The sequence below is a fragment of the Taeniopygia guttata genome, chromosome 4 (assembly GCF_048771995.1).
Source record: "Taeniopygia guttata chromosome 4, bTaeGut7.mat, whole genome shotgun sequence".
Lineage (NCBI taxonomy): Eukaryota > Metazoa > Chordata > Aves > Passeriformes > Estrildidae > Taeniopygia > Taeniopygia guttata.
Genome location: NC_133028.1, coordinates 33,283,412 through 33,311,362, shown reverse-complemented (window position 1 = coordinate 33,311,362; position 27,951 = coordinate 33,283,412). Strand labels below are relative to the sequence as shown.

The following is a 27,951-nucleotide window of genomic DNA, read 5'->3' as shown; positions in this document are numbered from 1 at the left end:
ACTTTTATATGTAATAAAAATACAAGGCATATTGACATGTGCAATCAACATGGCAACATCAAATAAATCGGCAAAACCTATTTGGCTATAGTAACTAGTATTATCTGGAAACATGAGTAATATGGTCCTTTAGAGAACAAAATTTTTCATGAAATTACTTAAAATATATAATTGTGTTTCAAAATAGCTTCAGATGAACAGTGCTCTCTATAAATAAATATTTACATTCATATTGATTATACCAATGTTATTTAAAATTAATAAAACAATTTTATATCTGCTTACATATCACTGTGGCCTTTTTTGGTCATAAATGCATGCATATGGGTAAATTTGAGAAAAAATTTGCAATTATAGCAATTTCCACGAGGTGGTGCTCAAGCAATAAATTTTAAACTGATAATGTAATAACTATGAGCTGAAATTGAAAATATGGCTGTCAAACAGATGTTCTTCTCTTTGATTCTACATCTAACTTAACGTGGGAATGATGAGGTCAGGAAGGCTAATGAATTTATTATATGGTGGAAAAGTTATTTCTCCTTGGCCAAAAGGCAGAAATACCATTATTTTTTTTACACATAATTTCCAGAGGATTGTGTTCATTTTGACATGGAATTCTCATAATCCTTTTCATATTTCATGGCTTGGTTATTTTTTGTATGTTGTCCACTTCTGGTTATGAGTAAATGAACTAGTATTCATAAAGATATTACAGTAGTTGCCCTAAGCAAAATGTTAGTGAATTCAGTAGATTTAAATAAATCTGTCATAGAAAAATACACTGGGTGCTGATTCACTGATCATTCAACAGTAAATAAAAAATGTAGACAGTACAATAATGCAAGAAGGCAGATGATGTGAGAGAATGGCAATGACTATAAACAAAGCAGACAGTTTGGCATAAGTGGTTTTCTCACTTTGATCAAATAGAGCATCCTTAGCTGTTTTGCTTGCCAAAGTGCTGCATCTTTTTTTCTAACATCCTCTGCAAACCCTTTATTCATCATCTCTTTAAAATTATACAGACCATTTATAATTTAAAGTTCACTGTGACTACCTCTGAAGAAGAGTCAATAATTAACACTGGAAGCTTTGTTGTTGTGGTTGTTTTGTTCCTAATCATCGAAATGGCAAGAGCAAATCTGCAAGGAAGGTTTTTTTCTTCCTTCCACTGCTGTTTCTTTCTTTAGCTGGCTTTTTTGGTTTGTTTTGTTTTTTCTTTTTAATTTTATGTTGTGCCTTTTCCTTTATTTAAATTTACATGGTCAACATAAAATATACCAGAAGCACAAATGGCCTTACTTCCACTGCAGGCATTGCTCTTGGCCAGCTAGTAATAGCAGTAATGCAGTTAAAATACAGTACATCGTCTTTTTTTTGTTCATTGCTTCTAATCTCATGGATGTAAAACACAATTTCTACATACTTCTGGAAGGAAAACTATTTTTAAAGAGCAAACAGGTCTCTCCTAGATATTTTACTTTCTGACAGCTGATAGAGCAGTAATCATCCCATTTGAATAAACTTGAAGGATCTGTGAATAAGGAAGTCTCATATACTCGTTATGCAGACGGTTGGGAGTAAAGTGATGACAGATCTGTGAAAAACAAATCAACCTTACCCTTCTACTTTTATTTAGATATTGCACATGGAGGCTGCCTGCTCCTGAAAGGTATTTAGTCACCCAACTCCTACACACATATGTTTGAGGATCTGAGTCCAAGTTCAGTGATAGTCCATTTTATAGATATTCAGTTCAGCCAATTAGAAAGAATAGCATTATTTGCTAGATTTCTGTCTACATTTGGAACAGTTTCATTGGCATAAATAGCTACATCCCATATGCAGGTTTTTTACCTTTATTACCAAATTGTTTCTATGTTCACTGGTTCTCTGCACAAGTACACTTCATAAATACTTTGTTTTGCATGGAAAAATCCCTTCTGTTGTTAACTGACCTGAAATATTTATTTTGCTTTCTTTTTTTTCAATATAATTCCACTGAGTAACTTACAAGTAGAATTGACTAAATGTTTATCTACCCATCAATAAATATATGGAATGGAGAAAGAATCATACTTTAATATTGTTGTAATCCATCATATACTTTGTATGTATAATGCTACATGGCTTTTCCATAGCATTAGAAAAGACCTATCACTTACTTGCTCTTTCTTGTTAGGAGTTCTATTAGACCATCTGGCTAATGTTTGGTATTCTGAGACTCTGTAATTCCTTTTGTCTTTGTAGAGGGAGGGAATCGTTTTATACGTACTTCAATTATCACGAATGCAAGTTTGAGGGTCTCTTCTATTTTGTTTTTCCACAACCATTTCTGTTATTCCTTAATGAGTCTATACTTGTGCACCTTTGTGGATGAGAGAGCAATATGAACTGTCTGTGAGTAAATTAATTTCATCAGAATTTGTCTTTTTAGTACTGCTTATTCTGTCTTCTAATTCCACATCACTGTACAAAAGTAGAATTACAGTTTTCCCACTGGTACTGTTAAATTGCTTCATTACAGACTGCTTTCAACATTTTAACAGCTCAAAAATTGGTTTCTTTCATTTATTATCCCATGCTCTGCATAAACTGCCTTCTCATTTGCTTTTGACCATTTTAGCTTTGTGTATTTGTACTTTCTTTCATCTTTTTTCCAGTTCTTTTGGGCATCTGCCTTTACTATTATGCCTAGTTGAAGTATATGCAAAGTTTACTATGCAACTGGACTCACAAAGGCTGAATGTGCATACAGGCTTTGAGTACAACCCAGCAAGAACTTGAGATCCTCATTCTAAAATCTCAGATATCTGTGGTACGAAGCCAATACCTCTGACTGAGCTTTTAACTTTTACACTTAGTGAGCAGACTAGTCAGAATCAGTAGAACTTGTGGCTTAGTTCCAGGTGAGAAAAGCTTAAAGGATCTTTAAATTGTTCTTAAGATGGAAGAAAATAGCCAAAGGAAAGAGTGCAAAAACTTTGTATTTTGCACTGTGGTCTGTGATTCTTTTTGATTCACAGATGCTTAGATTGGGGTCTATCCTTTTGTTTTCTAAAATAATTTTAGCACCTGTATTTCAAGTAATTAAACATTGCAGTCACTTTGATTACTTTATTTCAGTCTTGGAGTTTTATAGTTATTAAATAATGTGAAAGTACTAATGAAATTGTTAACGTAGCAGAGATGCACTATAAAGTACGTGCTGTGAATCTCTGTGATCTGAGAGCACAACAGTTCTCAAGGCCATTTGATTTTCTCAGGAAAGCCTGGATAAAATGAGTAGTATGATCACAACAGCTCTGTGAGGCAGAACACACTCCAGGTTAACTCATCCAGCCTCGGTGAGGCTGACACAGGGGCTTGAATCCCCAGCAGAAGTCTGGCAGTGTGGCAGAGGAGTGGGTTACCCTTGCAAGGTTCTCGCCTCCTAGTGAGCTGGTATTGACTCTTGTGGAGGAAGCAGAGCAAACCTTTCTGTTTGCAGCTTCTAATTAACAAGTGAGTGAGATTTTTTTGTGCTTATATTGTTGGGAAGGTTCTTTTCTGTTCCTGATATGTCTGCTGGAATTCTTGAAAATGGTTGTTACTGTTTATGCACAGCAAAAGATCTTGCTGAAGTATTTAATTTAGACAGTGATTTAAGTAAACTAGCAGAGTCAAGGCAACCTGAGGAAAAAATTTCTGTTTTCTCCAAGTGAGACTGTTACTGTTCACAAGAGTGAAAATGTGTCAAGAGCTTTAAATTACACATTACCTTGACAGCATCTTTTTGTGCAAGAATAAATGTCCTCTCATTGTTACTCCAGCTTTTTTCTGCTATATTATATTTTTGCAAGAAGTACAAAACTGTTAAAAGAATTATTTATGTGTTTTAGAATTGAATTTATTTCCTGTACTGTTTCATATTCTATCATATTTGAAAATGCATCTTTAGACATATATACCTATGCATAAAATCTATGTTAATTTAAATGCAATTAGTTGCATTTTTGTCTTGTACAGTAGACCTTTTCCCAGCAAGTTTAGTAGAAAGCTTTTAACACTCCTTCATTTAACAATGTTCTAAATAAATAAATATATAATTCTGCAATTCTAGTGTGAGGGTCTTGCCAGAACCACAAGGACCTTGTCTTGGCAGCCTGAAGCTTCCTTGACTTCTAATGCAGAGTGCCAAATTCACATGCCACCCCCCCATTTTGTCACTGCACAGGAGACATAGAGGCTGCTCACAGGAGATCTGTACCTAACCTGTGCCTGTACATTGACAGTCGACTTGAAAGGGCATGATTGTTTGAAAATGGTTCAACATGCTGTTAATTGCTCTCTCAAATACTGTAAACCCTGTAGAACTTTAAAGACTGCATTAGTTTAAATTGTTTACCAAACAGCAGCCTGTGTTCCTCAACATTTCTGACCCAAATATGTCATGATAACAAATATATCATAAAAAGACATAGAAAATCACAATCATTAACTGTCATGTGAGGCTCAAATAATTTTTCCTTTTAACAATTTAAAGAAATCTCTAGTATGGAAAAGAAACAACCTAAAACTGCTGGTTGTCATATTGATGGATGGGTCGTTATACCTTTGTCATTTTTAATTTGTAGATTAACAATTTTCTCAGACAAAAGTTGTGCCTTTAAATTTACCTTTTACTTTCATGTTTTCTCTCTTCTTAGTCACTCTGTTAAATCCCTCATAAATTACACAAAACTATAGCTTCACAGATGCTTCTATGAAAGCCTCCTCTGAGATGGCCTTTTTAAATGTGCTTAGAGCTTTACTGCATCATCCCACTTAAAGCAAAGTCATATAGCTTTTTTTATGTTCCCCCTTCTCTTTTACACAGTTTCATTTTAGTCATAGGTTATTACTACAAAAATTTCTTTGCTAAAGCCATCACTCACATTACTTGGGGTGAAAAGCATAAACATTATAGAAAGCAAATGAAATGATGAAGCACTGGCCTTAGGACTCAAAAAATCCTGCATTCACTTTCACCCTTTTGCAAAACTAATATTGAAACTAAACTACAACTTTTAATATGTGGAAGGCCAGTGTCCCCAGATGTCTCTGTTAGCCTCTGTTGTTCATGTGTTTTTTTTAATTTCTGTCTTGACTCTTTTTTGGTTTCTTTGGGGTTAAATAGTACAAAGTTATTGTCCTGCAACCTATTTACCATGGGAGAAATGAAGACTGTGAAAAATGCTAACTCTAGTTAACTTAAAAAATAAAGCATATCTATGCAGCTATTCTTCTTATCTTCAGTGTTGTTTCCTAAATGGTAAAATGGAATGCAAATACTTATTTCTAAATTAAAAACATAAACCACAATATTTCCCTCAAAATTTCAGCAAGTTAACTCCTGCACATTTACCTATGCTGTTTACCTCAGGAAACCTTACATGAAGCTATGCTTGCTGAGTCTGCTGAAACCCGTATTTTGTACCTAAATAATCAGTTAAGTAGGCAAATCTTTGCATTCTTTCTAGAAAAGCATAATTATATTCCTTTTAGGAGAAAGAATAGAAATGCTAATTCTATAAGTAGGTAGTCATTATTTTATCATTTAGTATTAGCTATAATAATGTTAGTCATGATGAACTAATGTGGTATTAATATGGATTTCATATGTACTCTCTTAGGAACGTAATTGCAATTTACCTTTTCATTCATGTTCAGTCATTTTGAAGTGTTGCTGAATTAACAGATCACTACTCACCTCATTCTATATCAATGACAACTTTTGCTTATGAAAACATTGGGCCACTAATTAAATTGGAGTGGAACCAAGAGATTGCAAGCATTAAAAAAAAAAAACAAAACAGAAAGCAGATTAATAGTTGGGAAAAAGCATGGTTGATTTTTCTAGCCCTTTGGCTAGGATGAAGTGAAAATGTAAGTGCTTTGCAAAGAACAGCCAAACTTATAATGTTCATTAGCCTAAGAAGAATCTAGGAGACTCTGGAGATAGTTGGAGTCAGAAAGCAATGATTGAAATGAAGAACACCTTGAGCCCAGGTAAAACATGAACTTAGTTTCTTTGTGTTTCTGCAGGGAACCACCTGTTCTTTCTATTATTCACAGACCTATTGAAATACAAGGTCTGAAGGACTCTTAAACATTAATTTTTATTGCTCTTCTGTGATTTAGAGATTGTTGTTCTGTATTTAGGAGGCCTTCCTTCAGTTTAATTCAAAATTTTTTCTGTAGTGAAAATTAAATATATTTTTTTCTGATTTTATGAACAGCAAAAACCCAGCAAACAAAACAATAATTCAAACCAACCAAGCAAACCAACAAAAACAACCTCCTCCCAAGCTTAGATTATTTTTATCTTTTTTCCCCCCTTGGAATTCTCATAATCTGCTAAGAGATAAAGCCACTTATTTAAGTAATGCTCAAGATATATTGTTATGAGAGCACAAATAAATGCTCAAGATTGTGATGGTAGGAGTCAAGGAGATGACAGCACAGGATTTGTGAGTTATATATTTATTTACTTGATTTAAATAAAGATTAATGTTTATAATTTTTTGTTATCATTCAACCCATCCAGGAATGCCATTTTGTCTTTCATGTAGATACAAAATTCTGTTTATTCTGTTAATCTTTGAGTGTAAATGGGTGGTGTTTTTTATTGCTGGTTTATAAAACCCAGTAGAAACAACTCCAAATGCCATTGAGCTGTAGGAAATTTTGTGCTAGAAGTATTTGGCTCATATTCTCTGTAGCAGTAAAAATTTTTTGAGGAGATGTCAAATGCTGATATATTAAGGACAGCAGCAGCTGTTGCTTGACAAGCCTAAGTCACAGTTCAGAGCTCATTAGAGCAGCAAAATTTCACTGCATCATTGTCTTTATTAAAATTTGAGAAAAAGATGGTTGTTATTAAGAAGGAGGTATAACCTAGGTAAAAAGATGCACCTAGGATAGAAGGACAATATGTTAAAGTCATTGCGTAGGGAAACCCCAGTGTCAGCAAGAGCTAATGGTCTGAAGATTAATTTTTGATGTAATGCTTTTGGTTCAGGGGATAATAGAATATTTGTCTGCATGGACAAAATACATTAATTTAACTAGTCATGTTGAGAAATGTAATGTTGTTTTAATGATAGATCTACTCTAGCAGACGATCAAGAAATATGGTAAAATCAACATGGAGTCCTGGTACCAATACTCTAATTTTGATTTTCCTAGAAGGCATGATATTGGGGCAGGAAGCTCAGAGTAAATTCCATAATTTCTACTTGAAGTCTGATGAAATACTTTTTAAATTCATAAACTAACATTAGGGGTCTTTCTTTTACCTTTTGATAAATATAGTCAGTTTCAAATTCTGGATGATTTTGAACCTTAACTTTTTAAAAAGCTGTGCAATATGCAGGCATAAAGAATATTGGAGTTTTTAAAAGCACTGAAAGACACAACCAATAAATGTTTAAGTAGGTCCTGCAATAGCTGAGATTATACACTTTTTACTATCCAAGGGCAGGATTAAGAATCCAGATTCTTTCTATAGAGAATTAGAAGTAAAGAGGATGAAAACTTCTCCAGGTTAAGTAAAGAGCATTTAAGAGCTAGTGAGTAGGAAATGCTTTGACTTGGAGACTGTATCACAGGTTCACAGTTACTTTTGATGTGAATGCATCCTAGGTTCATATTCCTCTCCTTCCCTTTGCCACTTTGTTGTTGTACAGATGATGTTCATAATCGATACCTAACACAGCCTTTAAACTACACGTTCCAATAAGTGACAAAAATATTTAAAATTAAAATTTCTCCCTAACAAGATACACTAATGACAATTAGGATGTATTAAGTTCTTTCTGGATCATATTAGGTTTTTTTCCACAATGGTGTCCTTAAAGTAACTTGAAGTGAATAGCAGACTTCGTCTGAAAAACCTAGGTCAGTGCACCTGAAAGCACTTAAAAACTTTTCTTTTCTTTGCCAAGATACTGTTCAGAATCAAACTCCTTTAAATATTTGCAAACAAGGTTTTAGATTACTTATATGGAGACATAACTACATTATGAATCAAGATTTATAGTCTCCCTTTATTTTAGCAATACAGCTGGTTTGAACTACAGCAATTTGAGTTCAAATGTTTTAAAATGAAACATAGCATTTCTTTCTGGTTGCACAGCTTCTGGTGGACCTGCTCTAGCAAGCTCTTACTACAAAATTATTGCAGGTCTGTCATAACTTTATACTATGAAACTTTGTCAGTATCTGTTACTTTACTTCAAAATGAAGTTTCTGCTACTTGTAAATGCCTACCAGTGTGGGGTTTTTTCTTTTCTTCTCTCTTGTTTTTTGTTATGGGGGTGCTTTTTCATTTGTTTTGGTTTTGGAGGGTTTTTTTTGGTTGGTTGGGGTTTTTTTGGGGGGAGGGTTTGGTTTGTTTTTTGGTTTTGGGTTTTGGTCTTTGGTTCTTTTTTGGAGGGGGCAGAGGTTTGCTTTGCCTTGCTTTTGGGTTTCTTTTGGCTGTTTTTTTAAAAAGCAAACCACTGAATGCAGCTGTAATCTACCAGTAATAAGATTTTGAACTAATAATTTAGACCACTGAAAAAGAGAAAGGATTGTAAAGGAGCTCATCCTTAGCTGTGGTCCATAATGTCAAGTCCTACTGTGTCTGGACTTGGTCTCAATGCAGCACAGTAGTGTATGTTACATTATCTGGAGTAGGGCACACAGATAATCTATAGCCTATTAGCAAAATGAGAAATATAAACATTAGCAAAGGAAATTTAACATTGAATTTATTTTGAAATGTCAATCCAGTTTCAAGAGGCTTGTAAAATGTTAGTGGGTATTTTTGCTGTTTTCTTCTTAACTATGTGTTTAGCTTTAAAAAACTTACAATAAAGCCATAAAACTAAAAAAAACTTCAGGCCTGTGATGCATCTGCTAATATTTTAGAATGTTTAGGTTTCTAAATTTTGGTGGGAATTTGCTTTTTAGACTTGTTTAGAAAGCCTCTATGAAATAATCTACCAATTATTTTTTAGGCAAGTTAGGTTTTCATCAGTGAATTTTGCTACCTTCAGTTTCAATGGGAACATCTGGCTCTTTTCCAATAATCAATATTATCTCTTGAGTTCAATTTCAAAAATCAGCTGCAGAGAGCAACAATTAGAGGTTACTAGACTTGATAGATTATGTAAGAAGCAATTATGTCATTAACAAATTATTAAGTTATCAAGCTGTCTTATAGAGATAATACAGAAAAAAGCTGGAAGCTGCTGATTGTACAGAAAAAGAGATGTGTCTATGATAGGAAGAACATGTTATTAATTAAAGTGAGTTATACAGACTTAACCTTTAGCGCTTTAGTGGTCCTGGGAGTCAAATACTTAATTTAATAATAAGTTTTAAAACTAAGAAAAAAAGATCCTATTTTGTTACCTAAATAAGAATTGAGCTAGACTACATTAATCCAAACCTAGCATGAATGTGCTGTAAACCCCTGGATTGCTATTGCCTGACATTTACTTTTATAGGAACTGATGCACAGGAAGTTCCATCTAAACGTGGAATTTCTCTGATTGCCCAGAGGGGTTGTAGAATCTTCCTCACTAGAGACATTCAAGAACTGTCTAGACACAATCCTATGCCATGTGCTCTAGGTTGACCCTGCTTGAGCAGGAAGGTTGGACCAGATGACCCACTGTGGTCCCTTCAAGCCTTACACGTTCCATGATTTTGATTTATTTTTACAATCAAGTGCCTTCTGTGGAGTTGGAGATTCTGAGATGTGGACTACTTATGTGTCCTAAAATAAACAGTGTTCAGACTCCATATTGGGATTTTGTATCGCCAGTAGATCACGAGATGTCTTAGGGATTTACATTTGTGCTGGTGTAATGACTCTTGAAGGCTAGCTGTCTTGGGGCAGGAGTATCACCCAATGGCTCATTTTGACTGAGATTTCAGTAGGTATTTTGATCTTGTTTCTCAATTATCCATAAATCAGTCCCTAACCATCTGAAAACCTGGATTGGGTGCTCTCCAAGGAGATGGAATCTGGATTTAAGTCTTTGAGTTACAGCAAAAGTTTCCTCTTTGAGTAATGTTCCAGCTGCTCTTCTAAAGGTCAACACCTCAACTGAAAGTACCCACCTTGTAAATTAGGAAAATAAGGCCTGTTCAGTTCTATAAAAGAGGAGAGTACAGGTATGTTAACATTGTAGAGATTAACTCTCAAGTTCTTAAATATGTCTTCCTAAATTTCTGAATAACACTGTTGAGTTTAAGGAGTCCCAGATGGTCTCTGTCCCTAAAACAATCCTCTGGGCTGTCCTCAACAGCCCTTCAAGTAGTTTTTCCCCTCTTTGCTGCTCATGCTATTCTCTTATATTCTGTCCAAAAGTGTTCATCTTTCCTACTTGCAAGTGAACAGAAAAAACTTTCTAAATATTGTATTGCACTCTTAATTTTACTGTTGAATCTGTTTCCCAATGTAGCTATTAAATGGTGGTAAGTTTTTTTAAGGAGAGTGAAGAAATGTAATCACCAATGTATTTACTATGCTAGTAATAACCTAGAAGAGCCAAGTTGACTTTATTTCATTCCTTTTTGCCTTCTCTTCCACATTTTTCTCAGTTTTTTTAAAAGCCACCAACAAAATTTTCAGCCTCATTTTATACATGAAATGCTGTTGTGATGCTGATAACTAATTAGATGCAGGAGATGCTCTCTGCAAGAAACAGGAAATTTTGACGTTTGATTTTTCTAACTAGTTTGCTCATTTTTCTCAGAAATTTTTAAAGTCCTATTTTTTTTTTTGGTCAGCAGACTCTTTGTACTACCAATAAATTAACAGAGAAAACACTACTGTTTTGATCCAGACTGAAACAGGCTGCCTATTCTTCTCCTTCTAGGGTAAAACCTGCAAAGGCATGCAAAAAATGGTGAAACAAGTTATACAAAAAATTGGGGAAAAAAAGGTAAAAAACAAACCTATTCTTTATACAATGTGAGAGATATGAAGCAACATCAGATGCTTGGAATTAATTTTCCCACTACTCTAAAGTGTGTATAGGACTAGTGTGGATCCAGGTAACTCTCTACATGAAAATCAAATTGGTCCAAAAATTAGAAATTCTTGCATTGTATATAGCAAAAGTCATAGAGGAACATAAAAATACAAAAGCAAAACATAAAGACAGTTTTAACTTGACTGTTTTAGAGCAAGATTTATTGGTTTGACAGCAGAATTGACTAAAGCTGTGTATTCGCTCTACAAATTCATGCACTTAAATGAGCATGGTAAGTCTTTCAGTCTCTATCAACAGCAGAAATTAAATCAGTTTCAGATACTATATGGAAAAATAAATCATGCATGTGTCATATTTCTTTACATCCCAGGATATGTATGTAATGTCATTTAAAAAAAAAAAAATACAGACGTCAGTAATCAGAGCTGTGTTAAGCTATGTAATAGAATTCATGTGTAGCTTTAAAGGTAACAGGAGAAGGAAATGACACAGATATCATTTATACCATGGGAAATGCCAGTTTCTATCCCAGAACTGTACAGAAAGAAGGGGAAGGGAAAATAGAGAAATTCATTTAAGGTTATAAAAGAAAGAAAATATTTGATCTAAATGGCTATCATCCCTTAATCAAACAAAGCAGGAAAATTGTGTCTTTAGAAAATCTTCAGGCTATATCAAAGTTGGGTAAATTACAGGGGCAAGCTAAAGAATGGCTCAGCTGCTACTTCTTACTGTGAAGAAATGCATTCATTCATTTTTGTACTTTTGAAATTTTATTTTATTATCTAAGATTATGTAATCCAGGGATGCAGCAAAAAAAAGTATTATATAACTGTCCCTATAGATTTGGCAATACTTGTATTTCAGGTTCTGAGTAGTTGAAGCAGATGGCTGAGCCTTGAAGGACTAAAGATATCCATGGCACAACGCAATGCTCTTCTATTGAATTCATTGATCTTTATTCTAAAAGCTTGGGATGGGCCTCACTAAAGGTAGGAGAGATGGCCCAAATGAGAGTATCACAGGATAATTTTTTAGTGTACTCAAGAACAGTGCAATTCTTTTTCAGAGCCCAGATTCCATAAAAGGAAAAATTTCTTTGCAATTCATTTTTTTCCATCTTTCTGATTTCTAATTCAACTAAACTCCATCGCATTACACACAAGATCTTACAGATATTTTACTTGTCGTTGCAATTTTTTTTTATTTGTACTTGATTGGGTTTCTCCCTTACTTTTAGAAACATTATTCTTCTATTTTAATACATTAAAACTTCTAAACATTTTCCAATAATACTATGTGTGTGTTCTGCAGGTATTGTAAATGGTTAATTCAAGGCAAATATATGTTACAGCTAATGTGCAGTAAAATTACAAGTATTAATCTAACTTCAAAAAGTATTAGGGCTATTTAATCTTTGAGTGACATCAATATGGACCCAATTAGCACAGTTTTCAGCCACTTCATAATTCAAGAGAATGTGATCATTCAGCTGTAAGCATATTTGACAGAAACTCCATAGTCATGAAGGTAAAAGCTTGCAAGATCACCCAGTAGGATGGAGAAGCTGTCATTCTTTCATCAGTGCTGTTGAATACTAATGTCAAGGTCAGAAGAGTGTAATTTTAGGCTGCCAAAATATTGTTGAATTTGATCAGCTAGCAATGTTTGAAAAGAAAGTAACAACATAAAAATTTATATACAACTTTGATACAATGGCTGCAAAGTTTCAGCTGCACCCCCACTGCAAATGTTCTCAGTTATTTATTGCTTTGATTGACACTTTCATATGCATTTTTCCAAATTGTAACATTTTCTTTAAATATCGTACTCTTTGTCTAACATAAAAATTACAACTAATATATATTTTGCGAATTCTGCATGTAATTTTAAATGCTGATGTGTGACACTTTGTGTTCAAAATACATCACTATTAGAGCAAAGATTTAAATGTAAAAATATCTGAGGGCTTATTTTAGGCAACAAATTGTCACATATAATAGATTTGCCTTGACTCACAGTTTTTATTTACATAACATGATCATGCTACGTGGAGATTCATACTGCTGGCTCCATCTAATAAATGGATGTAGACTGGATGGACCCATGTTGTTCTCAAGGTATCTTCTGAATCATAGAAGGATGAGGGCAATGATTGAAGATTTCAAGAGGGCATATTTCTACTAAAAAATGTGAGAAAACAGTTTCATAGTTGCGGCTTTTTGCGGGGTCACTTGCGGCTGTCCCCCATCCCTCCCCGGCCCCCTGGGACGCCTCCAGCTAGCTGTCCCCTCAGGGGACCGGGGTTTGCCACTGTCCCGCTGCACTGGGCTTACCAGGCATCTGGGTCTGCACGGTCCGAGCGGCTGCGGCACCTCGGTCGCCGCAAGGAGTCGAGATAAAGAGACAAAGAGAGGTCAGTTGTGTGCAGTCCAGAGAGATTGTATTGCCTGAACGGTTGCAGGGACAAAAAACCCTGGGCTACTGCCCAGATACAGTTTTATAAAGCAAAATTAAGAGATAAGGTCTAAACAATAGAGACAGTGTCTAGCATGGGCTCATCAGAACCACCCCAGGGGTCAGGTCCAATGGGAACTGCTCAGGGGTGGGGAAAAAGGGGTTTACAGAAAAATGCTGAAGCGAAACTTACCGAAACAATGGGGCATGCATAAATGTATCTTTTCCTCATACCTAAATGTATCTTTTCCTCAGTTTCCAATTCCCAAGGCCTTTCTAAAACCCTTCCTCCACACTACCGCGCCAGCATGATAGCAACACACAGTGAGGATGGTTAAAAATTGCAGTAGGCTGTTCAGAGGCGCTATTAATTTTTTATCTCTGGAGATGCTCAGAACCCAGGTTGTTCACAAAATGTCTTAAGCAAAGCAGTCCTAAGCTGTCTCTGTTCTGTGTGGGTTCAGCTTGATGGCCTCCAGACTTGTCTACTTCTTTACAACCTCCGGTATTTCATCACTCTCCCATTTCCATTTTGATGAAACAGTTGTTTATGTAATTTATAAGATTTCTAAAGGTAAGAAATAAGAGTATAATTTTGAAAATACTTGGAGGCCTCTGTAATCCTTAGGTTTTGAAAGACATTTAGAGACTTGAAGGTCACCCCTTTTTGTGAAAGAGTAAATCTCTTCCATGTCTCACGTCAGGATCTGAGCTGGAAACCTCAAGTTGGCACAACATCCTTGCTCCTACTAACAGCTACTTGTTATTAATGTCTTCACTTGCTCCTCTATCTACATAGAGTCCCCAAATGAAGGAGTTAAATCTATACATTGATACTGTAGTAGTAATAAAGTTTTATTTACATAATTATTGCATAAATTTGATGAACTTTCTTAAAAGACAAGATACAGGAAAACAAACAAAAGTAACATTATATCTTCATATCAAGTAGGTAGTTTTTTGGGATATTTTTGTTCAGTTTTGGGTTTTTATTTAAGGGCTTTTTGGCTGTGATTGATTTTACATTACATGAATATGTCAATGAGCACTGGCAAAAAAGTGCCTCAGTAGGATTGCTTTTCAGATCCAGATACATCTTTGAAAGATGTCTAAAATGACATGTTTGCAGTAAAATATACATGGCCGGGTGAACTTTTCTGGTCTTATCTTGCGCCTCAGTAATTTTAAAACAGAAACTGAAGCCTTTGTTCTGATAAACCAGACATCTTTCTAAAATATATTTATTAAAATGAAATATTCAAATATTCCAAAGAGCAAGTATACATACAGTAAATGTGTTCTTTTTCTCCTGTGCATGGTTAACTTTCATTCATATTAATGGGGTTAGGAACATGCTTCAAGCAGAGAAGACTGTAATTTTTAAAACCTTTCTATTGAATATTTGATTTAGTTAAATTTATGTTGTCTTTTTACTATATGAGAGAAAATTACTTTTTGGAAGGTAATGTTTCTTTTGATTAAAATCCTTATTTCTGAATTCACTTGTGAATATTTTGAGAAATACTTTAGAGCCTTGAGAATGTTTGAGAAAAGATAACTATATAGCATTTTCATAATTAAAGTATTTTTTTAGTGGTATGCTGAATATTGGCTAGAAATCAAGGTAATTGTTGCTGACAATCACTCTATCAGAAAGCCAAAATCTCACATGATTTGTGAGACAGTCTCAGAAGTACGTTATTGTGACAGCCAATGCATATGTGATACTGCTTTCAAATACACTTGGATGTTTAGATGAGTTGAGGGATAAGAAAACTATGACTCAAAGGACCTTGTTTTGTTGAAAATGTAATAGAGTTGCTATATCTGCATACTTTCAATTCACAGTGTCTTAATAGGATTCTATAATTACTCTAAATTCCTTATTTTCTGCAGTAAAGCTCTTTTGTACAAAGAAATGACTTCATAAAAGCCTGGCACCATGCAGCGTTTTTTTTTTTTTAAGTTCAAGAATCCTAGCTGAGCTCAGAAATTGTGATACTCCAGAGTAAGGAATTTAGTATAATAACTTAGAAGTGCACCTCATTTGTATGAATTCAATGCTTCCATTCTGGATTTTTATTAATAAAATCATCTCTGTCTTGAATTTTAAAAAAAATCAAAATACATAGAATCACTGCAGTGTAAATTCTGGAATTTTCCAGTTTTAATGCAATTTTCACACTCTATGAATGAAATACTTTTACAGAGTTCTTGATAGCAAACTGGTCATACCTTTTAATAGTTAAAAATATGCCCTTGAACTCCGTAGTACATGTCTGAAATCTATGACATACATGCATTTCTTTATGAATCTATTTAGGGTTGCGCATGTATCTATCGTAAACATTTGTGTAAGTGCACATAGTTTTCACTGTTCAAATATGTTTTCATATATTTAGTTCACTTTTTCATTCCAGTGGAAAGAAATATAATTTAAGTTTATGTTCTGGTTCTGGAGATTAACATGTATCAAAAAGATTTCATTGATTTCAGTTTGCTATCAGTAATTTAAGCTTGCTGTTACCTTTCTGAAAAGCTGAGGTGGTTAAACACAGAGCATGGATGATGCATACCATGACCCTTTGGCACAGAACAACTGGTAGTGGCTCTGTATATGTGCAATAAAATTGTGATCAATCTCTGACACTTACTACAGACTTCCTGCTGCTTAGAAATGTGTACAGTAATAGGATTTGTATGTTTTCTGTTCCCTTAAGAGTTCAGTATGCTGCTTCACAGGAGCAAAGAAAATTAGAAATAACATCACCAACACTGTGATAGGAATAAATAAAATAGCAATTTGTAAACTCTTCCAGACAGATTTACAAATACATGCAGGAGTCTCTGTGTAAAGGTAAATATAACTTCAGTAGGGATTATGTGTATCTGTTGTGTGTATAAGCAGTTATTTCATTTTATACATTACTGTTTAAATTGTAAAAACCTGACCTTTTTCTTTCTTACCAATAACTAGACCACAAGAGACACCACTTAGTGTACAGTAGATGAAGCTTAAATTAATATCTTTAAATTTTAGGAAGCTGGTTTGGGATGGGGGGAGTTCCTATATAAGGTGTTTGAGTTGGAAGAGTAAAATTCATTAATCATTTTGTGAAAGATAAGTTTCTGAATTTTAATAGGACAATAATGGGTAAAAATGGCCAGATTTTAATTGATTATACCTTTTCCTGTGGCAGACAGTTAATAGTTTTCTGGGATATGTGAATAAAAAAAAAAAAATTAAAAAAAACAAACAAACAAACAAAAAAAAAAAAAAACACAAAAAAACCACAGCTGTAAGAACCATACAACTGCTTCGTCAGTTTAGAAGAACAGAAAAGAACCAAACCACCATATACTAGTACCAGTACAAATTAAACTATAGGAACTATGTGTAAGGTTCCCATATTCCATCACCTACTTTTCCTGACATTTCACAGAGATACAAAGCTGATTATATGCAGTGTAGAAAAGCATGTAATCTTTACTCAAGTCTTTTAAATAGAATGATTAATTTCTGTTCTTACCAATAGGTTATGTCTGAAATCCTGATAAAATTTGAGTTACTGAAAGCCTCAATTTATTTTTAATGTGTAGAGGATTTACTAGCATGAAATATAACATGGATGTCTGAAGAATATCTAATTATTATATCTAGTTTCATATCCAGTCTGAAATCTGAGGATGTCTGTGGGGAAGAATTTTGCATGCATGGTGTAGGTGAAGGGTTTCTACAATGCTATACACACTATTTTTTCTTACCTTCTCGTCCCATAATTGCCTTTTTTTTTTCTTTAGCTGATACAGTGTTTGAAAGTTATATCTGTTTGAATCCATAGAAAATTTAAAGTATGTGCACAAAATACCATTCCAAGGTATTATGCCAGTATTTTAGTTGTAAATAAGTCTTAGGCCAAAAATGTTAGCTGTTGTAATTAATTATGATGAATAGGCATACAATTTGAAACTGAATGAGCATTTTAAGTATAGATAATGTTCCTGTAGTAATTCCTTCATGCAATTTATTTTTGTCAGTATGCACTGTGTTCCAGTGTGGTACACAAAAAGAGTCATTTAGGGAAAATATTTGATACTTTCTCCGTCCTAATAGTGTGATTTCCATGCAATTGTAGTTTAAGAAAGGGCTTAGTGTTGGGTCACGTTGCTAAAAAGGGTGGTTTGTACAGGAGGTCTCCTCTTTGGTTTCTCCTTTATTTCTTCTCCCTTTGAATGCCATGCTTCATAAATCATGTAATTATCATGTCCTTGAACCTAAAAATTGTGATCATCCTAATAGGAAATATTAACTAGCCTCTAATAACAAAATTTATGTATTAATCCAGTACACATAGAATCATGGAACAGAGTTATTAAGGTTGAACAAGACCTCCAATTAACCATGCCAACCAAACCATATCACAAAGTACCACATCCAGTCTTTTTTGATCACTTCCAGGCATGGAATTCCCTGGGGAGTGCATTCCAATGCTTGAACACTCTTCAAGTAAAAAATTAATTCTTAGATCCAACCTCAACCTTGCCTGGTATCACTAGAGGCCATTTCCCCTTGTCCTGTCACTGGTTGCCATTAGAAGAGGCTGATCCCCAACTCACTATAATGTTCTTTCAGGAATTGGTAGAGGACAATAAGATCTTCCTTGAGCTGCCTTTTCTCCAGGCTAAATAACCATTTACCATTCCTTATATTGCAGACCCTAATGCTTGCTTTACTGAAGGAAGCAAAGGCGTACACCTTCACTATTATATATATACAGCTCATGGGCACTCATTTAATTATTCTTATGAAGGTCATATTAATTCCTTGTTTTTATACATTTGGAGTACTTTCTGACTCCTACTGTTTGCCATTCATGCTTTATGAGGAAGAGGAAGTTGCCTTTTTCTGATACAAGCCTTATTATTGTCATCCCTGATTGATATGTCCTGCTCTTACTAAAGTATAATGCATTCTGGAGAGGCTCCTATAGTGAAACAGCCATACATTCCCCTCTTGCCTTTGTTTTATTTATTAAGTAACACTTTACAAAGTGCCTTCTACCATTGCACATTAGCACCAGGCTTTTAAGGAGTAAGATGTCGCTCACAGGAGCAAATATTTCTTGGTTTAAAATGAATGTAAAGTGACTATGAGTGAAGGCAGAACTTGAAGTTTGCACCTGCTAATATACAGTTATCAAATTAAAATGTGGATTTTCCATAATAGCTTTTACCTACAATTGTTTTCAAAAACACAGTGAAATTCTTCGAAACGGTATTTTTTGCACTTGCAGCAAGTGTGTCTACTTGAATACATTAACCATATATATGTGACTACAGTTAATTTAAAAGCAGCAAAGTTAGATGAAAGTAACAAAATGGGTAAATCCAGAATTAACTTATGAACTGAATTAAAGAAGCTAATTGGACCCATTTCATTCAATGAAATAGCTTTTAAAAAAATAATCAGTTCACATGTTGAAAGGGAAGGCAAATCTCACTTACATGAACCTGCACCTTCTTTTCTTTCCGGCAAGTAATTGCAACACCTTCAGACATTGCCTTTGTTGGTGTATTTCCACTTTCTATGCAATATATAAATATTCATTAGCATAGTAATTAGATATTGTTTTTCCTGTGTAAATTGGTTCAATAAACAGGAATAGAATAATTTTTACTGTCTCTGTCTCACTGAGTATATGAATATTTATTAAAAGTAATAAGTAGTTTCATCAGGAGAGACAGAAGCATACTTATCAACAAACTGCCCATAGCAATAAAGATTAAAGAGTTCCTGGAAATTAGAGGTTAAATAGCCTTCAGGTAAAGCTGAAATGCAAAGGTAAGATTTCCATATAATTGCTGATTGTTCAAAGAACACTGTTATTAAGCAAAAAGTGAGGAACATGTTACTGGAATCTTTTTTCTCCTTGTTTTCTGTATTTGGTATCAGGGTTAAAGTTTACCACATCAAGAAAAAAAAAGGAAAATAAAAGTTAATTTTGTTTTCTTTCAGATTTCACTCACAGAATTTGGAAAATCATTTGCACAGTTCCCTAGTCTCATTTTTGCTAAGAGATATTGGTTTCCCCCGTTCTTTGTAAGGGAATACTCCTCTACCAAGTGAAAAACACAGCATATATTAAGTTGGAAATTTTAAGGTAGCAAAAGGCATCTTTAATACTGCCACAGCATCAGAAATTTATATCACGAGCTTTCAAACAAAATAGATCTTCACATTATGTATGGCCTTTCAAAAGTAGAGACCGTTGTCGGCTCATTTTTATGGTACAGAATTCTTATCCCATGTTATTTAACATAGTTTAGGCCAGTTGTATTGGCAGAAAACTGCATAAAGCAGTTTTCTTTTTCCTATAGCTTTTTAGACCAAGGTAAGATCAGATGTATGGTACTGGCTTACTTTATTCTGAACCCTTACAATCTTTGGGTTGAGTTATAGATGGAATTTGGTGTAGCCCTTTGAAGATATTAAAAAATCCACACAATTATGTTCTTGATCAACAAGCAATAGACAGAGAAAAGTCAGAGAATGACAAAGACGAGGGCAAAGAGGATTTTGTATTTTTTAAGATATGTAATGTACATTTATCCTTTATACATGTACAGCAATAGGAAAGGTGACTTCTGAAAGCTCATGGTCGTACACCTGAAAGCAATGGTTGCAACTAAGTCATATATCTGGCAAAGTCTTTCCTTTGACAGGAAGACATTTTTCCCCAAAAAATTAAAATAAAACAAAAATATGCATACTTACAGATGAACATTAAAAAGCACTTTTAAAATCCTAGGGGAAAAAAAGATCTGTAAAGATGATTAATGATTATCAGGCATAAAATAAGTGTTTTTAAGCTCTGTCAACTTTGCTTTTCTAATGAGGATTTAACTGCACCCCAACTAAAGCCTTTCTCCAAGCTGTGTTTTGTATTTCATTTAATCAGTGCTTTGTATAGAGACAGTTGCCATCATCATAACCTTTCAGTTCTTGTGTTTTGGCATCTCACAGATTTTGTATGCAAGCTGGGGGCTCTAGGGAAGCACATTTAACTGAAATGTCCAAGTACAATTTAGTGTGTGATGTAGGGTTATAGAGCTCCTCTCAGATTTGCTTATTGTTGCAAAGAGAGCCTTTGTAATTACTGGGGGATTATGGCAGAATATGAAAGACCTTGAAAGCGGCTTTCGTGAAGATCAGGAATGTGTTCTGCACAACCTCTGAAACAATCAGCAAGAGTAGTGAAGCAGAAGTATATTAAAATGTGAAGAGTTCACTGAAAAGGTCCTGATAGAAACACCCAATTAAAGAAATAAAAACGGATATTTCAGATTGTGAAAGATTCTCACTTTGGGAAGAAAAAAAAGTCTTAAAAGGATGGGAAATGAGATGACAATACAAATACAGTGGCTTCTACCTCTTTTTTCTCAGCAACAAAATTAACAAAATTTGAGTTTAATGCTATATAATTAAGAAGAATGGAATTGAAGTTAGTTGTACTGGTACACTGCCCAAATCATTATGGGAGATTGAGACCAATAGCCCAGGAATAATTGAGTTTCTTTTTTTTCACATATATAAATTATTGAAAAATTTTGGAAAAGGGTGCAATGTACCACCAAACAGTCTTATTATATTAGCTTTCACTTTTTAATATAGGTGTATTTATCTAATTATTTTTTTTTAGTCACAAAAGATCTCTGTATGGTTTTTAAACTAATTTCTCACCAAAAAAATATACATGTTTTTATATTTATTTTACTGTATATAGCTGTATATTTTTACTTTGTCCTTCTTTATTTCAGAGTTAAAAGCAACAAAAGAAATACAATGCTAAAAATAGTCTGCCTAAGTGTGGTTGGTGTGATTTTTGTTGCTGTATGGGGTTTTTATTTCAGATGCAATCTTGTGCCCAATGATGATCATGGAGGATTTAGCTATAAATGTTCTTTTCTGTGATGGAAGCTGCCTTGCCTGGCACTGAGTTTTCCATTAATGCTTTTTTTTTCTCAGTGATGCTGGAGTTGAAGCAAGTTTAGGTGAATTGTTATTCAATAATGAGCAGGTAGAAAAATCATACAGTGTTTTTGGAAAATTAAATCTGTGAATTTAACTAATACCGTTTTGAACTGAGTTTTTCAACAGAAGTAAGTAGAAAAACCTGATTATTTTCCAGTTTGCCTACCTATTGAATGTATTAAGATATTTTCACTTTATGATTATTTCTGAATAACATGATGAGAAACTTTTTTTAGGGTTTGGTGTTTTTTCTACAGTTTGATCCATAATATGTTAAAATATATTTAAAATATTTGAAGCCCACCTGGCATTATTTTTCTCATGTAAAATACTTGTTATGTAGTTGAAACAAAATTCTACAAGTGTGTCAGGTTTTCCTTTATGTGAAAGTACCTTTAGATCACTGTATATTTATAAGCAGCCTGGTACATTAGCCAATAAAATCCAAATAACAATTCCCAGTATTACCAACATTGACACCTGCTCCAGCTGTCAGTCATAAGAGGATGATCTTCCCCCCAATACCTACTGTTTACATATCTGAGCTAAAACCAACATGTTATTGACATTTAATGTTACTATCTGTTAATGTTATTAGTACACAGCACTTTTAAATAATTCCTAATTTTAAATTACAGGTCTAAAATATTCTCATAAAGCAGATTTATATTAAGATTATTTTATTTTTGAGTCAGTTGAAAATTAGTAATTTCTAACACTAAAACTTTATTCCCACTCCCACAAGACATTTAATTTAAAATGTATGAACCTTAACTGTAAAAGATGTTTCACTTTTTTGGAAGTGCTGAGGGGAGAATCTAACATGGGAATCATAAAACATTAGACTTCCCACAAGAAACAAAATTTATTCAAATGAATATGTTCATTTGCAAAAAGCTAGATTAAAAAAATAGATATAATTTACTCTTGTTGTTAGCTAGCAAATTTTAAAATATTTTATTATTTTTGCCTGCACTCATATTGTGAAAAAAAAAGTGCCGTGTGAAAGCAACAACATATACTTGCATTCACATTAAGAATTAAATATTGACTGTGTGTGCTTTTAGAGGCCAGCAAGTAATAATACTGTGTAGGAGAGGCCTAAGAATGAGTATTTCTGAATATATAACATTTATCTATTAGACAAATTAAATTATTCGAGTAATTGTATTAAGCTATTTCAAATTTAACTTTTCAACTTCACCAACCTTTTCCCCTGGAAACCCACTTTGTGTTGGAAAGATTTACACTCAGTTAACTTGTCATTGATATCCCTGGAACTTCTGAATGCTGTCAGAAAAACATGAAGGTTTTAGGAGAGAAATATTGATAATGAAAGAAAAATAAGATTTAAATTCTATAAGTGAATAATGCTTTGTTCAAGTATAATCAACAACAAAAGTCTTTATCTAATGTTCAGGTAAGTAAATGAATCCTTAGATCAGTGTTGATGGCAAGTACTCAGGAATTCAGGTTTACCTTTCTGTTATTCAATAAAATTATTAACTTTCTCATAAAATAGACTCAAATGCATGTTTGGAGACCCTATATAATAAATTAAATATAAAATACTGCATTAAAATAGGAGGCTGACAGCAGTGATACAAGAAATAGGAAAATACTAGTTCCAGATGAACTATGCTGAATTATTTTGTGTCAAGATATGATCTCAAAAAAAAAAAAAAAAAAAAAAAAAAAAGCATGGTCATTCCTTTCTCATAAAAAGTCTGATGAATATACCCTTTACCTTTGAAATGTTAAAATGTTAAGTGAGCTCCTACTATACTATTTCCATCTCATCCCATAGCATTTTAGAATGCAATTCATAGAATTGTTTTTAAATGGCAGTTAATGCTAACTCCACAAGGATTACTCTGTGTATGTACACTATATGTAGAGGGCAGCTTCAGATGTGCAAAAGAAATTAATCCAGGCTTTAACTGGGAGTCTAATCTGAGCCTGCAAGGAAGAAAATGTTGTTTTGCATTAACTATCTGAATATAACTCTGGTGAATAAATTGATTGATAGCAATATAAAAAGCTTGTCAAAATTCAGACTGAATTTGCAATGACTTAATATTTTGGTTTTGGAACAGGAATAGATTCACAAAACTAACATTGAAGAGATAACAACTGTTTCTCTTCATCTTCCCATCTCCACTCACTCACCTCTCCCCCCGCAAAGTTGAAGATCTCACCATATGTTTCTTAATGCAATAACTCCTAAATATAGGAGACTAGGTTTCAACCCCTTCCCCCTGACTGAGATTTAAACCTTTATTTTCTACCTTCCAGGGGAATCACCTAACCACTGGATATTCTGCAGGGGTATGCTCTCACCTGAACTATCTGAACTGCTGCTTTGACTGAGCTCTGTGCCTCCCAAGTGAATTCTTTAACCACCAGACCAAAGAGTCATTCTCTCTCTTTGACTCAGTATTTAAATAATCCATGCAGAACAGCTTTTTCCATGGGGATTGAGAAGAGCCAATTATAGATTTCTCACTGGTTTAAGAACTCTTTTGGGAAAGTGAAAATGTGGGTTCAAGAATGTGCAGACAAGGTCTTGAACCTGATTGTCCCACATTGTATATCAGATGAGGCCCTAACCACAGAGCTATTGAATAAGTGAAGAGAGGGGGGATTCTCTTCACTTCCATGAATGATTTACAAAGAGTGTGTAAGCCTAATCTTTCATTTCCAGTTCTTCAGTTTTGTGTTTAAATAGCTTCTGTAGAGTTGCTATGTCTCCGTCAAGTATACAAATTAAGGACTGGAGAAAAATGCTACTTTTGGGAACATAGAAGGATAGTTCTTTCCCGCATTTTTTGTTTTTAAATATCTCCTGACTATTTCTGTCAGTTCTAAATAAAATCAAAGTATGGTTTTCTTTGTCCCTAAATGCATAATTTTAGTTGAAGTGTAGGGGTGTTGTAGAGAAGGGGGAAGATGACTGGATTTTTTTCAATACCCTTTTTCTTAAAGCATCTAACTGAAAATTATTTACATAATACTTAAAGCCCTCTTGCATATACTTCCATGTTTCCTAACACTTCCCAGTTCAAGAACCCGTTCTGAGCTGAACTAGCATGCCTCTATCAAGAAGAAGTAGAACTTGCTGGCCACAAGTGCTTATTTAATTTCAGACACAAGGATCAATACAAAAGAAACACTCACCATTTAGGAAATGAGTAATTTTTCACTACCTTTTACAGTGCCAATGGATGTAAGGAAAAGACAGAACAAAGTATAGTTTTTTTTGGTTTTTTAAATGGGGAAAAATCAAGCTAGAAAAATCTTACCTGCAAATGTCCGATGTTGATCTCTTGCAGGAAAATGTGTACAGATACAGAATAGGTTGTCAAATATTGCAAATATTTTCAGAGTCACACAGAATGGTTGTTGGTACCAGTTGTGAAACCCAGAGTTCCTGAGTCTTAATTTAGTGAATGGTTTTCCCTTCCTTTAGAGCTGTAATAAAGGACAAGGATGGTAACATGCCCCTCCTTACTCAGAAAGAACACTTGGTGTTAGTCTCGATTTCCCAAGCTTTTACTTTGTATCAGTGAAGTAATGGTCAAGAACACAGTGTCCTTCCTTCTCCAAGAGATATACAAGACACAAACCAAATAACCATGTTTCCTAAAACTTCATGCCTAGTTTTTTCAGCTCTCCCTTTAAGTTTACCCAGGAAAACAAATCCATTCCTTTTTTAATTACACATATTCACAGAGATCCACCGTGCATTTCATGGAGGAAAGGAATATTCTCTGTACATTAAGAAGGTGGTTGTACCATAGTAGGTGTTTAGGCAGACCTGATGCCCTCTTGTCAGGAGACAATTTTGAAATATCTGATAGATTTGTGTTGCTTGTGCTTTTTATTAAATGCTGATATGAAAAGTACTTGAACTCAGAGCTGTTCATATGTGTCATTTCTTCCAAAATAATGCATTTTTCTGGAAGACTTCTAACCAGAACGCCCAAAGATAACATTCTTTCTGGAAGAGTCAGGTGTATTTTCTAACTCTTACTTTTTTGCTTGTTGACCTTTTTGCAAAAAGATGTAGTGCAATGTTCAAGCCAAAGTTATTGCTAATAGAATATTCTGAATTATATTTTTAATTAATCATCTGTCTTTCTTGATAATGCTGGACCTTCTTAGTCCATAAAACTAAAACTAACTTCCATTATGGAGAACTTGGGATACTTCAGCAAATTTTTTATTTTTAAGACTGAAAATGATTTCTGAACTACAGAAGTAAAAACAATCATAAAATATGAATATAAATCTTTATTTCTTTTCTCTGACCTGCACATTCTTAGATTTAAACTGTGTATTAAAAATTATAATAAGAATTTTGATAATAATTCTTATTGTGTTCTGTTTCGTATCCAAGAATCTTCTCTTACTTTATGGATTTCAGAAAAAAAGAAAAAATTAATTTAGCAGAATTCAAAGCAAGCATACAAGATACAAATCTTTAAAGTGGTTGTCCATTCATATAAAGCAGATGCAAGTATGAAGCTTTAGTACATGAACAACTTCTGAACTGCATGCAAGGTTTGATGAAACCTGTAACCAGACTGTGAGATCAGCAGGACAGGCAAATTCAGATGTGTTTCTTCTGTCCTGCCCAGTCAGCACAGTAGGTGAGCTAACTGGCAGCAGCAACCAGATGCAAAGTTAACAGAAACAGTGGAGGAGAAGGTGCTGGAGGGATTATAAAGTGAATTTTTGCAGTGATTTTTTTTTTTTTCTTTTTTCACCCCGAGAAAATTTCTTTCAGGGCATCCCTCAGCCTTAGTTTGTGTCTCTCAAGATTTCTGGCAGTTAACTCCCTCCTGGTACGCAATTTGCATTCTGTATCAAATCTCTGTCTTCCAACATAAGTCATGCACTGGCATTGTTTAGGTAAAACTTTCTTCAAAGATAATTGCCACATGTAATTGTTTTCTTACTTCCTGTCATATCAGAAGACTAAAACTGATGCTCAGGAACTTAAAAAAAAAAAAAACAAACAAAAAGCCAAAATAAAACAAACCCAATATAAAACCCTAAACAAAACCCAAAGTGAAACTCTTGCAAACATGGGAATATTTCCTGTTTATATAAACCATTCCTTTATTAAGCCTTTGTTATAAGCCATGCCCTGGCTTATTTCTCTCAAAACTAAGGAAAATCTCAAGAATGAAAAGTTAAAAGATGAAATAATAAATAAAATAGCTAAATTATGCTTTTTCACAAAAAATATGTAAAGCACATATGAAATTATCATTATTTGTTCTTCACAAGTAAGAAACTTTAAAAAATGTGTTACTTGTCTTTGTATTAGATGATCAGGTGCCTTTACTTTTTAGTTTCAGGACCCGTGTTTTGGATGTGATGGAGTCTTATGTATTTCTCTGGTTTCGTGGCATTAAATAGATGAAGTTATTCTCCAGTTAAATGAATGATATTTTTCAAAATGAGTTTTAAATCCATAAATATTAAGCAGTTGGAATAATAATACTCAGTGCTTGAGTTAGCTTTTCATTTATGGACTGCTTAAGTACATTGAAGTACATAGATCTTTATTTTCTCTGAAATTATGCTTAGATTCAATAGGAATGCAGATTCACTTTAAAAAGTCTTGCTCAAACAGTAAATTATTTTGGTCTCAAAGTGAGAATATATGACAAATGCAACTTTAATAAAATATTTCTAACTAGGCCTTTTAAAGCGGTTTATAGAAAGCAGACAAATACCCTTTCTAGAACTGCTATACAGCAGTTAAAATCATTAATATTTTTCTTCTGTACTTACACTTTTTCCTATAAAAGAGGGGCAAAATCCACATTCACCTTGAGTGTAGAACTGAATCTCTCTATTGCATATTCCCTGCCTTGATGTCACACAACGGCCACTTAAGTCTCTTCAGCACCAGTCAGAGATGCGCAGAAACACTTCTGAGTGCTTTAATTGTTCATCAAGACCTAACCCTTTGAACATTGCTTTAAGGCATATTGGCTCTGCTCTTGAGTCACTGAAGCAAAATTGGAGCATCTGGATGCAGTGTCAAAATAGCCCAGGGAGCTCCAGAGCAGCACCCAGGTGGATAATCTCAACACAGAAGACAAACACTGCATTAGCGATTGCCGGAAGGCTACAGTTCATCTTCCTCTGAAATACAATACAAGAAAAGTTAAAGGATGATACTTTTTCCTTTGTATCTTCTGTTGTGTGAACAAAGAATCAAGCTGTGTTTTGATGTTTTGTCAAGTGTTTGGCAGCATTTTCAATCCTTGTTTGCCCTACTGATCCACTGATTTTTCTTTTCTTTGGACAAAGTAGTGAATGTTTTTTACATTTTATGCTATATTGGATGTATTAGTGCAAAAGAAGGAATCCAGTCAATGATGTTGCCTTTGAATCAAAGTGTTGAATCAAAGCAGAGGAGAATAAGTA

The 27,951-nt window shown here is 34.0% G+C and overlaps 1 protein-coding gene across 39 annotated transcripts in view; it reads left to right on the top strand.

The window, feature by feature from the left end:
* Window positions 1-27,951, top strand: part of TENM3 (teneurin transmembrane protein 3) — a 1,292,556-nt gene that overhangs the window by 410,366 nt on the left and 854,239 nt on the right. The gene's annotated exons all lie outside the window — the stretch shown is intronic.